General features: G+C 45.2%; 1 protein-coding gene across 2 annotated transcripts in view; it reads right to left on the reverse strand.

Moving 5' to 3' along the window:
• RNF44 (ring finger protein 44) overlaps nucleotides 1-12,218 on the reverse strand; it is an 86,045-nt gene that overhangs the window by 59,959 nt on the left and 13,868 nt on the right. For both annotated transcript variants that reach the window (XM_032238969.1, XM_032238964.1), the window contains exon 2: nucleotides 10,810-10,988. The gene's annotated coding sequence lies outside the window, so the exon portion shown is untranslated. The remainder of the gene's footprint in view (nucleotides 1-10,809; nucleotides 10,989-12,218) is intronic.

Raw genomic sequence — 12,218 nt, forward strand, 5'->3', positions numbered from 1 at the left:
TTTAAATAATTTAAATCCCTCTAGCTGTATTTCATCCTACCAAGTTTCCATAATGGCAACAATATCATATCTGCCCTCATTTACTTGAATTTCTAATTCACCCTGTTTATTCCTCATATTCTGTGCATTGATGTATAGACATTTGACTCCAATTTGATTGACCCTATGTTTACTGTCTACATAACCTGTGTTGTGCCTGACTGCCCCTACTTTCTTGCCACCTGTTTGATTAGTGCACATGATATGGCACTCACTATTAAATGCTTGGGTTTGCTTGACAGCAAGGTTGATAACTTTACCTGCACAAACATCTATGTTACATGCACTGATAACCTTGTTAATTTTAGATTGCTGGCGACAGAAATGTTCTATATCAATTAATTCTCTGTCCCCGCTGTTCAGTTTAAATGTTTATCCAAAAAAATCTGTGAATTTAATGCCAAGTAACTTGGTCCCTTTCTTTGATGGATGCAAACCATCACTTTTGTACAATTTTTCATGGACCAGCTGCAGACATCATGACTAATAAAACCAAAGCCTTCCCTTTTACACCACTCCTTTAGATAGGATAGCAATTTTTTATTGCTAATGCAATTTAGCATTTATCTAGCCACTACACCCAGAGAACATATATATTTTATATAATACTTCAAAGGCATAATAAAGCCATAAAACATGGCATATGAGTAAATCTACATAGCACACAATTGTTGCCTTTTCATTGTGATAAATGTTTTAAAGGAACATGGTTCCTACTTTCCAAGGACAACATTCTCAGCAACAAATGTGATCTTACAAACAACCAGGCCCTGCACAGGGTGAGCAGTTTTATCTTCAAGATAGTTAATCCTTCCTTTCTGTTGTATTTGTAGATCTCCTTGACTCAGCGGGATGCTGTGGCTTTCATGGTAGTTTCCCCTCTATTTTTGACATTAGATAAGATTTTCTGTAGAAAAATTCCTCCAACACCTCTATGCCTGTTCATGTCTGCTGAGACATTACTGAGGCTTGGCATTATATGAAAAAACATCCTCAAGTGAGAATTACAACCAGCACTACAATTGTTCATGGAGAAATGTAGGATTTACGTTGAGGTAAACACAATAAATCAGGAAAGCATCTTGGTATTCAACTTATTTTGAAGAAAGTGAAGGGAGGTTGATGGAAGTGTACATTTTCCCCGGTCTTACTTGCTAAGACTAGACCATTATTGTTCTGGACCTCCCATTAAGGGTAGCATTGTCCACTAGACTTAGTTCATAGAGTGTTGGGAAATATGAAGAACTATGGCAGGAGATATGAAGAAATTCAGATGAAAGAAGATAGAAGATTGATGGTATGTGTGGGTGGGGATTGTCTTTTGCTCATGGAGAAATAATCATAATTTCAGCTGACTGTCTTTTGTGCAGCATCCGTGAACACAACCCAATAGTTCACATAAACAGCAACTTTATGTTGCCATTCCTTTAGCTATCCCTTCAGAGCAAGGAAGGGACTTTGGGTATATCTGTCATGGCTGCAGACAATGGGTGGAATCAACTTCATAAAACTAATGTTCAATGTGTTATGACTGGTGTTTCCTACTCCAAGATGTGGCCATATGCAAGTCATTTTTTTGATATGCTCAGACCTGTTAAAACGAAACATTATTTATCTTTTATGATTGAAGTGCCGCTTGGAATGGAAAGTCAGGCATTTATAAGAAACTAATCATGATTCAGATCAGGTTGAACTTCTTGGGTGTACAATATATCAAAACGCTTGAAAACTAAACTAGATCCAAGGTGCTATTGAAATCATGTTCGTGATACATATGGTTACATCTGAAAATAACATTTTTCTACATAGTGGTGGAGGCAGCATCCAGGCTGGGTTAACCTTCATCCACTCATCGCGAGGACTGAGTCTGGTAAACTTGTTAAGCCTCGCCCCTGTTGCTAGGCAATCCAGCTTTTCAACTCAGTCCCTCGACTAGGACGGCTGCTTCATCGTCTTTCTCTGGTCTTAAAATCATTGGATTGTTATTTTAACGGGTTTGTGAGTAAGTTGTCAAGAATTGGGCGAGACAGTGACCCCGTTATCAGAAGTCCCTCGCAGGGACAGTGATTTGGGAAGGGGTCTGAGCCTCTAAGCCCTGTCAGGGCGCGTAGGCTGGAGCTAGGGCTGGAGCGACTGTAACTGCTCCAAACGGCTTTCCTCACCTCAAAATCGATGCCGCTTGCTTTGCCTTCGGCTTCAAGTTTCTAACTGCCCTTTCATCCCATTGGAGGTGTTAATTGCTCCCTCGGCTCCCTGCTGAGAACACGCTCCGACGCTCCAGCCCTAGCTTGAGGTGAGGAAAGTCATTTGGAGCAGTTACAGTCGCTCCAGCCTACGCGTCCTGACAGGGCTTAGATGCCACCCTGTCATATGCCAGATTTGCATCTAGGGCCATGGCTTCCTTGGTGGTGTCCTGCAGGCTCCTGTGGCTTCAGCAGTGGCAGGCTGATGTGCGCCACAAGTGGCGATTGGCTTCTGCTCCATTCAAAGGCAATTCTCTCTTTGGGGATGCCTTGGATCCCTATCTGGTGGAGAATAAGGAGAAGAGGAAGGTCCTCCCTACTGCACCTAAGAAGGGCTTCAATTGTCAGGCTCCTTATCCCAGGCGTTCTTCCTTTTGAGGGCAAGACTTTGATTCGTCCTTTCGGAACCAGGACTATGGTTCTTCCTTTTGTGGGGCGGACTATGGGAACCAGGGATATAGGCAGCAGGGAGGTTACTCTTCCAGGCAGAGAGCCCAACCTGACCGCTATCAGTGAGGAAAGTCCTTCAGGCAGGAGGGGGATGTTATTACCGCCGAACCTAGCCCCTGGGGGGCCAGTTATTCCCATTGGGGGTAGGTTAGCCCTCTTTGCTGATGTGTGGGACACAACCACCTCCAATGTTTGGGTTAGTTCAAGGGCAAGCTCTTCTATTAGAGAAGGGCTTGCCCTTGAGTTCATCTCCAACCCCCCTAGGCTCTTCAGGACCTACCCGGTCTCATCCAACCCAGCTCGCAGATGTCTCATGCAGGAGGTGGTCCAACATCTCCTCGACATATGGGCAATACAACCTGTACTGGCGGATGAATGCGGGCTGGGGTTTTACTCAATCCTCTTTGTCATTCCTAACACTTCGGGTGGCTGAAGAGCCATCCTTGATCTTAAAAAATTAAACAAGTTCATTTGTTATAAACGTTTCAAGATGCATTCTTTGCATACCATTTTGGGTTCCATCAGATATGGTGACTTTTTAACTTCAACTGACTTAATGGAGGCCTACCACCATATTCCGGTTTTTCCCCTCCATAGACAGTTTTTCCGTTTTTCTTCTCGGGGGCAGCATTTCCAATATACTGCCCTACCCTTTGGACTGTCCTCGGCACCTCGGGTATTTACGAAGGTGCTAGTGGCCTTGGTCGCGGCACTATGGGAGGTGCCTATTAGAATACAGGCCTACCTTGATGACATTCTTATTCAATCGTCGTCACCTTGACAGGCAAGAAGGGGCCTAGCAACCACCATTCAGGCTCTTCAGGATCATGGGTTCTTGATCAATGTACCCAAGAGCTACTTCCATTCATCCACCAGGTTGGTACATTTGGGGGCATTGATAGACAGAACCGAATGCAGGGTTTTCTTGTCCCGCAATCGACAGGACTCTCTCAGGGCCTTGGCAGTTCAGGCGTCCAGGGCACGCAGGTGTTCCTTGGCTTCCCTCTCTAAATTGCTGGGGACCATGGTGTCGGCCATTGGGATTGTTCCGTGGGCACATTTGCATTCAAGAGACCTCCAATGGTTCCTCTTGCCTTTTCAGAGGAGGAGACTCTGAAGCTGTTCCTTGGCCAAGGTGCGCATCCCAGCGGAGGTCTCCCATTCCCTCAGGTGGTGGACATCTCAGGCCATCACCAAGGGCCGATTTTTCAAGGACCAGGACTCTTTGACTGTCACGACAGATACCAGCCTTTTCAGCTGGGGGGGGCACCTTGAGGCCCAGGTAGCACAAGGCCAATGGGACCAGGTGGACCGCACCCAATAACTGGCTGGAGTTAAGGGTGGTTCACCTGACTCTCCGCCACTTCCTTCCATCGGTGGCGGGCAAACATGTGCTTGTGTTAATGGACAATGTGTCTGCCAAGATGCATATAAACCGCCAGGGGGGTACCAAATCACACTCCCTCATGAACAAAGCCATGAAGTTGGGACTTTGGTCCGAGAGGAACTTGCTCTCTCCCACCGTGGAGCATATTTTGGGGGTGGCGAATATGTAGGCAGATTGGCTCAGCCGTGAGGTTCTGGACAATGTTGAATGGCACCTACAACCCTCGATTTTCCAGGACATTTTGGACAGATTCAGCATGCCGGTGATCAATCTATTCGCCACCCACAACAACACCCAGCTCCCGCAGTTATTCCCTCGGTTCCCAGCACAACGGTTGGAGGGGTTGGACACCTTGGGATGCAGCTGGCCACCTGGCCTTCTATACGCCTTTCCCCCAATGCCTCTTTTTTCCAGAGTAATCCAGAAGATCATTGCGGAGAAGGCCGAGGTCGTGTTGGTCGCCCCCCCACTGGCCACACAGGACTTGGTTTGCCGACTTGCGGACACTCTCAGTGGACAGACTCTAGAGGATCCCTTGGAACAGGATCTCCCTCAGCCAGGGGTCACTGGAACACCTGGACCCTCAATGGTTTCAGTTGACCACTTGGTGCTTGAGCGGAGCATCCTAAGGGGGGACAATTTCTCCTCCAGGGTCATAAAGACAATTCAGGCCGCTAGGCGACCATCCACCGACAGAATATACCATGCCCCTTAGAGATCTTTCTGCTCCTGGTGTTCCGGTAAGACATTAGAACCTACTAAGGCCACAATTCCTCATGTCCTTGAATTTCTGCAGGATGGCTTGGATAAAGGGTTAGCCCTCAACACCATCTGGAGACAGGTGGCGGCTGTCTCATCTGTTTTGACATGTGGGGGTTCTCCTTCCTTGTCTCAACTGCCTACGGTGCACCGTTTCCTTAAGGGAGCATCCAATCTCAAGCCTCTGCAGTGCACAGATATCCTTCCTCGGATTTACCTAAGGTCCTCGAAGCTTTGACTAGAGCTCCATTTGAACTTCTGAGGGATGTTCCTCTCAGGTTCCTGACCTTAAAGGTCTCTTTCCTGGTGGCCATTACCTCTGCTCGGAGGATTTCAGAATTGTAGGCACTTTCAGCCAGGGAGGACTTATGCATTTTCCATCAAGACCGTGTGGTCTTACGACTGGACCCTTCCTTTGTTCCCAAGGTGTGTTCCTGTTTCCATCGAGCTCAGGAGCTCATTTTGCCAAATTTCTGTCCCCGTCTGGTTCACCCGTTGGAACACAAGTGGCACAGTTTGGACATAAGGAGGGCTCTCAAGATTTATTTGAAACGCATGTCTGAATTTCGAAAATCTGAGACTCTCTTTGTGTCCTTCCAGCCAACTTCCTTAGGCAATAAAGTTACCTCTCCTACCATAGGCAGGTGGTTGAGGGCCTGCATTTCATTGGCAAACCAGTCCCAACCTTCACAGGTGCCGGGTAGGATTACCGCGCATTCTACACTGAGTGCGGCCACCTCAGCGGCCTGGGCTGCTCAGGCCTCCTTGCAGGAAATTTGCAGGGCTGCAACTTGGGCCACTCCGTTGGCCTTTATCAAGAACTACAAACTGGACTCTTTTGCATCTGCAGATGCGGCCTTTGGCCGCAGGGTGCTACAGTCAGTGGTTAGGGCTGAGACTTCACTGAACCAGTCTTAGACCTCCCTGGGACAGGTACAGCTTTGGTATGTCCCAGCCTAGATGCTGCCTTCACCACTATGGAGAAAGGGCGTTGGTTCTTACCCGAGACGCCTTGTCTCATAGGGTGGAGGCAGCATCCAGCCCCTCCCTGCACGGAACTGGTTCAAAAAGGGGCTGTTTTTGTCCTTAATTGATTATGCTGTTCATGTGATTGACTTATGTGACTGACCTCTACATTAGAAACCTCAGCAGGAATATTCACGTTGCTGGCCAGATTATATGTACATAATGACTGAGACGGATGATGCACTGGGTCTGGAGTTTTTCTTCGTCAAAAAGCTGGATGGCCTAGCAACAGGGGTGGGGCTTAACAACTTTACCAGACTCAGTCCTCGCGATGAGTAGATGAAAGTTAATCCAGCCTGGATGCTGCCTCCACCCTATGAGAAGAGGCATCTCAGGTAAGAACCAACGCCCTTTTTCATTCTTTCATATTTGGAAAAAGTAGCTTCTTCAGACATTTATTGCACAAACAACTTGTTACTCAGCTGCTTCTAATTAAAATGCCTTAATAATTTATGTGGGAAAGGAATATTGTCAAATTCAATAACTGTTTTAAGGTGCAGTTAAATAACCATGATGTCTTTCTTTTGTTTTTTCTAAAGATGCTTTTTAAAAATTCTCCATTAAAATGTCTGGATTGGTATTTCATACTCTTTCCAATTAGGTAATTGATTTTATCATAGATAACATTGTAGTGCCACATACTAATGCATAATGGTGTAAACAGAAGAATTGAGAAGTCACATATGCTTTATGTAAAGAAGAGCAGTCCCCAGTGACTACCTAGATATATGCCTAAAGAGGTTTTTAAAAAATATTTTGGCAAAAAACTTAAAAGTGATTTACCACTCCTCTCTTCTGGATCTTGGACAGTTTCAAAAATATCTTATTCCATTCTATAGTATATAGAATGAGTCCCCTTCGGGAGAAAAAGGCCGGCATATAAATAAAAAATAAACGTTCAACATTTTTTGATGGTCTTCCATCCAAGTATTAATCAGGTCCAATTCCATCAAGATTGCTGGATCCTGCCAAAGGTCCAGCCTTTGCAGGAATGCTAGTAAAAAATTTTCTTTTAAAACTATAGTTATTAATCACCCTGGTACACATTTAAATACTGTAAGGAAAAATGATCCCTGTCATCAAAGGAAAGAAATGTTGGATGGCCATGAAAGTCACATTCATAAACTCCTTCCCCATTCAAGTGGAAGATATAAATGGAAGAAAAATGTAAAGAAGAGATTCTTGTGAATACAAGTTTTAATACTGGAACCCTCAGAACAATAGCACATGGAAGCTACATTGTTTTTAAAAAAATAAAATAGATTTGGAGAAAAAGAATATTGAAGGAAAAGAATACCCTTTGGAGAATGGACAGAGTACATGATAATGCCAAGGGCATTAATTTTGTTCTGTTACAATTGTTTTACAGAACTTCACAGTCCAAGTACAAATCAACTGTATTTAAAATTAAGAATTCCGAGACCAAGAAGGTCTCAGAATGAGGCTGAACCCTTTGTCCCCCTACTTTTTTGAAGGGACCATGGTCAAACCCAGCTCCTCTCTTTGCCTAATCTTTTCAAGTCCAAACTGATCTTCCCTGCCCCCAGACAAAGCTCTGTGCAGTTTCAACTAAGGCAGAAATGGAGAGCTACAGTATGGTGCTTTTATGAGTTGTGGACTTCAACTCCCAAAATTCCTGGCTGGCTCAGGAATTCTGGAAATTGAAGTTCACAACTCATAAAAAAGCATAGTTCCCCACCCCGATTGAAACCATGAGTGTGCAACGTGTTGGTTTGCCTAGGCCACATTGAATGAAGAGGAATTTTCTTGGGCTATGTATAAAATACATAATATAATGTATATAAATAACAAACTTACTTTTTTATTTTTTTTATACAATCTCATGGGGCTCTTTTACTAGCTCCAGTTCTGGACCTTGGACATACCTGATCTAAATCAAAGATCAGACACCTCCTTTCTCCACTCACAGTATAGCCTATGAGCAGTCCTACGAAGGAAATTGCAATATGGAGATACTGAAAATTCCATTCTAGTCAAGGACCTCGTTACCTCAACATTCTATCTCCTTAACAATGGACTCCCCTAGCTCTGCTCCTGAAATGCTTGTTTTGCCTTACAATTAACAATAACCCACACATACAACACATCAGGCACATACATACAATTACTTACAGTCTAAATGGCTTTTAGGGCACCTGAGTATTTACAATTATTGTATCACCAATTAGCAAATGCAGAAAAAAGGAGAAGTCAGAATTCAAAACCATGTTGTTTTTTTGTTATCTCTCTTCTCTTTAGATATTTTGATGTTTTTAAATTCCTTTCATTTATCTATTTCCTTTTATATATCTCTTTCTTCTTTTCTGTACCCACTCACTCACAAACACGCTAAGTAATAGAGCAGTAGAGATTTTAATCCAGTGGAGACTAATAATAGCCTGATGATACAAGTTTTAGATAGCAACAACATAGAATAATAAACAATTCAAGTTGAGTGTTCATGATCCAAACATTTTAATTGTAATAGGAAAATCCCTCTTGAAAAATACTCTTCCCAGATTGTCATGCATAAACCACTACACCAGGTTTTTTTAGTAATCAAGTCGTCCAGTTTTTTCTCTATTTATAAATTGTCTATCCTGCATTTTCACTAAACTAACAACAATCCATCTCCAGGATGCTTTGTTGCCTGTCCTGAAAGCAGTACTTTTTATCTTTATTTCTTATAGACTGGTTAGATAGTCACTTATTCAGTTTCCTTTTATGTACGGACAATGCCTATGAAAGCTTTATATTTCAGACACACTAGGCTCAAAAGCAAACAGCAGCACAACCTAGAATTATTCTTCTCTTTTTCTTGAAAACATTTTATTCCATTAGTCTAAAATGTTTTTATGATGGAACTTTAACTGCATAGTCTAAAAAGTGTTAAATCTTTTCCTGTGTGTTGTTGGAAGATAAACTCTTGTCAAGCATACTGCTGGCCTAGAGACTGCTACAGAAACAATCTCCATTTTTTAAAAAAAATTGTTGGGAGTTTAATGTTGCTAAACCAGTGGTAGGATTCAAAAAATGTTACTACCTGTTCAGTAGGTGTGGCTTAGTGGGTGTGGCGTGCGTGGCTTGGTGGGCGTGGCAGGGGAAGGAAACTGTAAAATCTTCATTCTCTCCCCACTTCAGGGGAAGGTTACTGTAAAATCCCCATTTCTTCCCAATCAGCTGGGACTCGGGAGGCAGAGTATAGATGGAGGCGGGGCCAGTCAGAGGTAGTATTTGCCAGTTCTTTGAACTACTCAAAATTTCCGCTATTGGTTCTCCAGAACTGGTCAGAACCTGCTGAATACCATCTCTGAACTAAACCAACACACATTCATAATCCACTGTACAACAACTGTATGCTGCCAATTTGCTGAAAGATGATGCCAGCCAGAAAGAGACTAATCAGTATCAGTTAACACATTTCTAGTAGCAAGACCAGAAACATATTTGTGTGAAAGAAATGTAGTCTATAGAGTATTAGAGCAGAGATGAGAAGCACAAGGTTCAGGGGCTCCTCAGTTTGCACAGCACAGCTGGGGACAGGGTGCTGTGACTGCTGGGCCAGCCCTTCAAAGCAGCAGGCAAAGGAAGTGCTACAGGGGGAGAGCGCATTATCTGGCCCACCAGGCAGCTGCCTACCCACCTACTCCATCCCACTGTCTGTCTTGTTTGCCTGCGGCCATTACAGCTCAAATGGAGCCAGTGGCCACGTAGCTGCCCGGCACATCCGGCAGATCGGATCACAGGCCTCCTCTACTGCGTCTCTGCCTTCATCTATTCTTTGGAGGGTCGGCCTGGCAATCTCAAAGCTCAGATTCACTTGTGCTGTGTGGGTTGCAGAGTCCCGACTATCTTTTGTGGACAGGGATTCCCATCCTTCCCGTTCACTGGGGCCATCATTGGTAGGGCAGTGGGTGGAAGGCTCATCCCATATGTGTGGTGGAGCTGGAAGATGAGATTGGTCAATGAGGACCGAGCATGCAGGGGCTGTGGCATGGCAGTGTCCAGCTGCATTGCCCTGCCGTGATCCCACCTCTGTCTTTGCTCCTACAGTGGATCAGGCCTGGCACCAGCCCTGATTCCGCCCCCTCCACCGAAGGCACCTAGATTTTCCCCAGGCCTGCCCGGCCCTCCACAGGCAGCCACTGACGTTGAGCTGGCCACAGTACCCAGTTGATTGTTACCACCCAGCCACGCCCATCCCTGCCACTTCGAGAGTAACCACAATGATGATGCAGGGCTCAATGAAATTGAGTTTGATACCTCTAATCTAGAAGTAGATATGGTCATCAAACAGAAACTTACTATGAATGTTAAACCATGGAGTAAAAATTTATTTCCAACCATTTCTGATATCTGTCCCACATCAATTGTAATGTGACTGTAATAAACCTGTCCATAAGTTTATAAAAGATTTCTTGTTGAAGATCTATAAAGTTTTTCACCAAGAAACTGAACAAGTTTTCTTGGCTATATTGGCTTTGTTATAGAAGGCAGTCACAGCAAGTGAGAGTTCCTAGTTGAACCGAGATTATTTCAAAACAACTAGAGGAAGATGTGGACCTGTCCAATACGACATGCGGGATTGAAAAGAAATATAAGAGCCACTGACTAGACTGGATAATCCAAACATATCTCAGAAGGGGAAGTGAAAAATCACTTCCATGACGTTTCTGAGAAGCTAATATGGACACTAAGTGGTCAAGAATTGAGGCAAAATTTACATTTATTTTAATATGGAATTGAGTGCTGCTGCTATTTTAAACCACATATGAATTCTTTAAAAACTAGAGGTGTCATCTGTAGTCATGCAGCACAATCAAGCCTCTGAATCCCCTCAAGCCCAAAGGAAGAATGCTGGTTTTCACTGATTATTAACATTAGTTAAAAGAGGAAGCACTGTACCTTCTCCTGAGGTGTGCTGGGCTGCCACAGCTCTCCCCTGGGAATTGTTGCTGGTCAAATGGGACAGGAGGCCACCTATTCACTGCCAGTTCCCATGGTCGCATTGGGGATGTTCACAAGGCAAAAGGTGATGCTGGATCTCACACGCCAAACACAGTTCCTCACTGGTTCTTTGGGATCTGTAAAAAGTGGTGAAACAGCTATTGAACACAAGCTCTGTAATAAAAAGGGTTTTAAGTGTTAAACCAGAACAACCTCTAGAAGAGTTATGCTACAGGGACATCACTGGTAGGCTGAAACACAACAGCAAGAGGTGAAAAAATTCCTACATGTTCAGTGATAGACTAAGATTTTCTTCATATTACATGGTCTCCATTTAAAAGTTCTCCCTGAACTTGTAGTAATATTGACTTGCTTATTCAATTCTATGCCTTTTCTGCTTCCTGTTTTTCATTTTCCAGAAGAGGGGGAGGGAATGGTCACACGTGGGTTGTTGTCAAAGCCTGATTGGTCCAAGACTGAGAGAAAACGCTTAAATACTGGTGCCTTCCATTCCTATCCCAGTTTCCTCTCAGTCTTTTCTGGTCCAAGAACTGTTGAGAATTACTGGTAGGATTACTTTATTCAATTTGGTCTTATTTGGTTTAATTGGGCATTTAAAAGATTTCTAAATTACTAAATTCAGCAGCTGCGGCCCCAAGGGACAGTTTACTGCCCCGGGCGGTGGGGGAGGGCCCAGTGGGGCATGCTGCCTCCCCCCCCGCAGGCCCAGAGTCTCAGCCCGTCCCCGGGTGCGGGGGTGCCAGATCTCCTTTCACCTGCTGGAGAGGCTGCCTTCTCCTTTAAATAGCCAGGAGAGGCAAGAGAATCGGCTCGGACTGCTACGAGCATTCCTGGGGGAGGGGGAGCGTGCCTGAGAGCCGCGTGGCCTCCCCCGTCCTTGCCTCCCGTCCTTGCCTGCCTCAGCACGGCCTTTCAATGGGCCATCGGAGCCGCAGATCGAAAATGAAAGTTCCGGCGGCCATGTTGGCTTGGTCGCCACGTGTGCGAGGACCGGGCCTCGACCCAGGTCCATTGGCTGGTGCGGTCTCTTCCTTGGCATGGCAGGCAGCAGAGAAAGCAGGCCCAGGTCCCGGTGGGGCCTACAGTGGCTTGGAATCCTCCATTCCTTCCGGCTGGACGCGTAAGTGGGGAAATGGAGGGGGGGCTTGGAGTTTCCCCAGGGCCAGGTGGCAGACCTGGCGGCAGGTGAGAAAGCCCTTGCAGGGGGGGAGGGTGTTTCCCCCCCCCCATGTCTTCCTCTCTGCTTGCCTCGCTCCCGCGTTGGTTCTCTCCTCCCCGCCGGCTCTTTGGGGGATCCCTCCGTCCCGGAGCCGGGGGGGGGCTGCTACCCGGTGGTTCAGGCCATT

This window comes from Thamnophis elegans, chromosome 2 (genome assembly GCF_009769535.1).
Source record: "Thamnophis elegans isolate rThaEle1 chromosome 2, rThaEle1.pri, whole genome shotgun sequence".
NCBI classification, from domain to species: domain Eukaryota; kingdom Metazoa; phylum Chordata; class Lepidosauria; order Squamata; family Colubridae; genus Thamnophis; species Thamnophis elegans.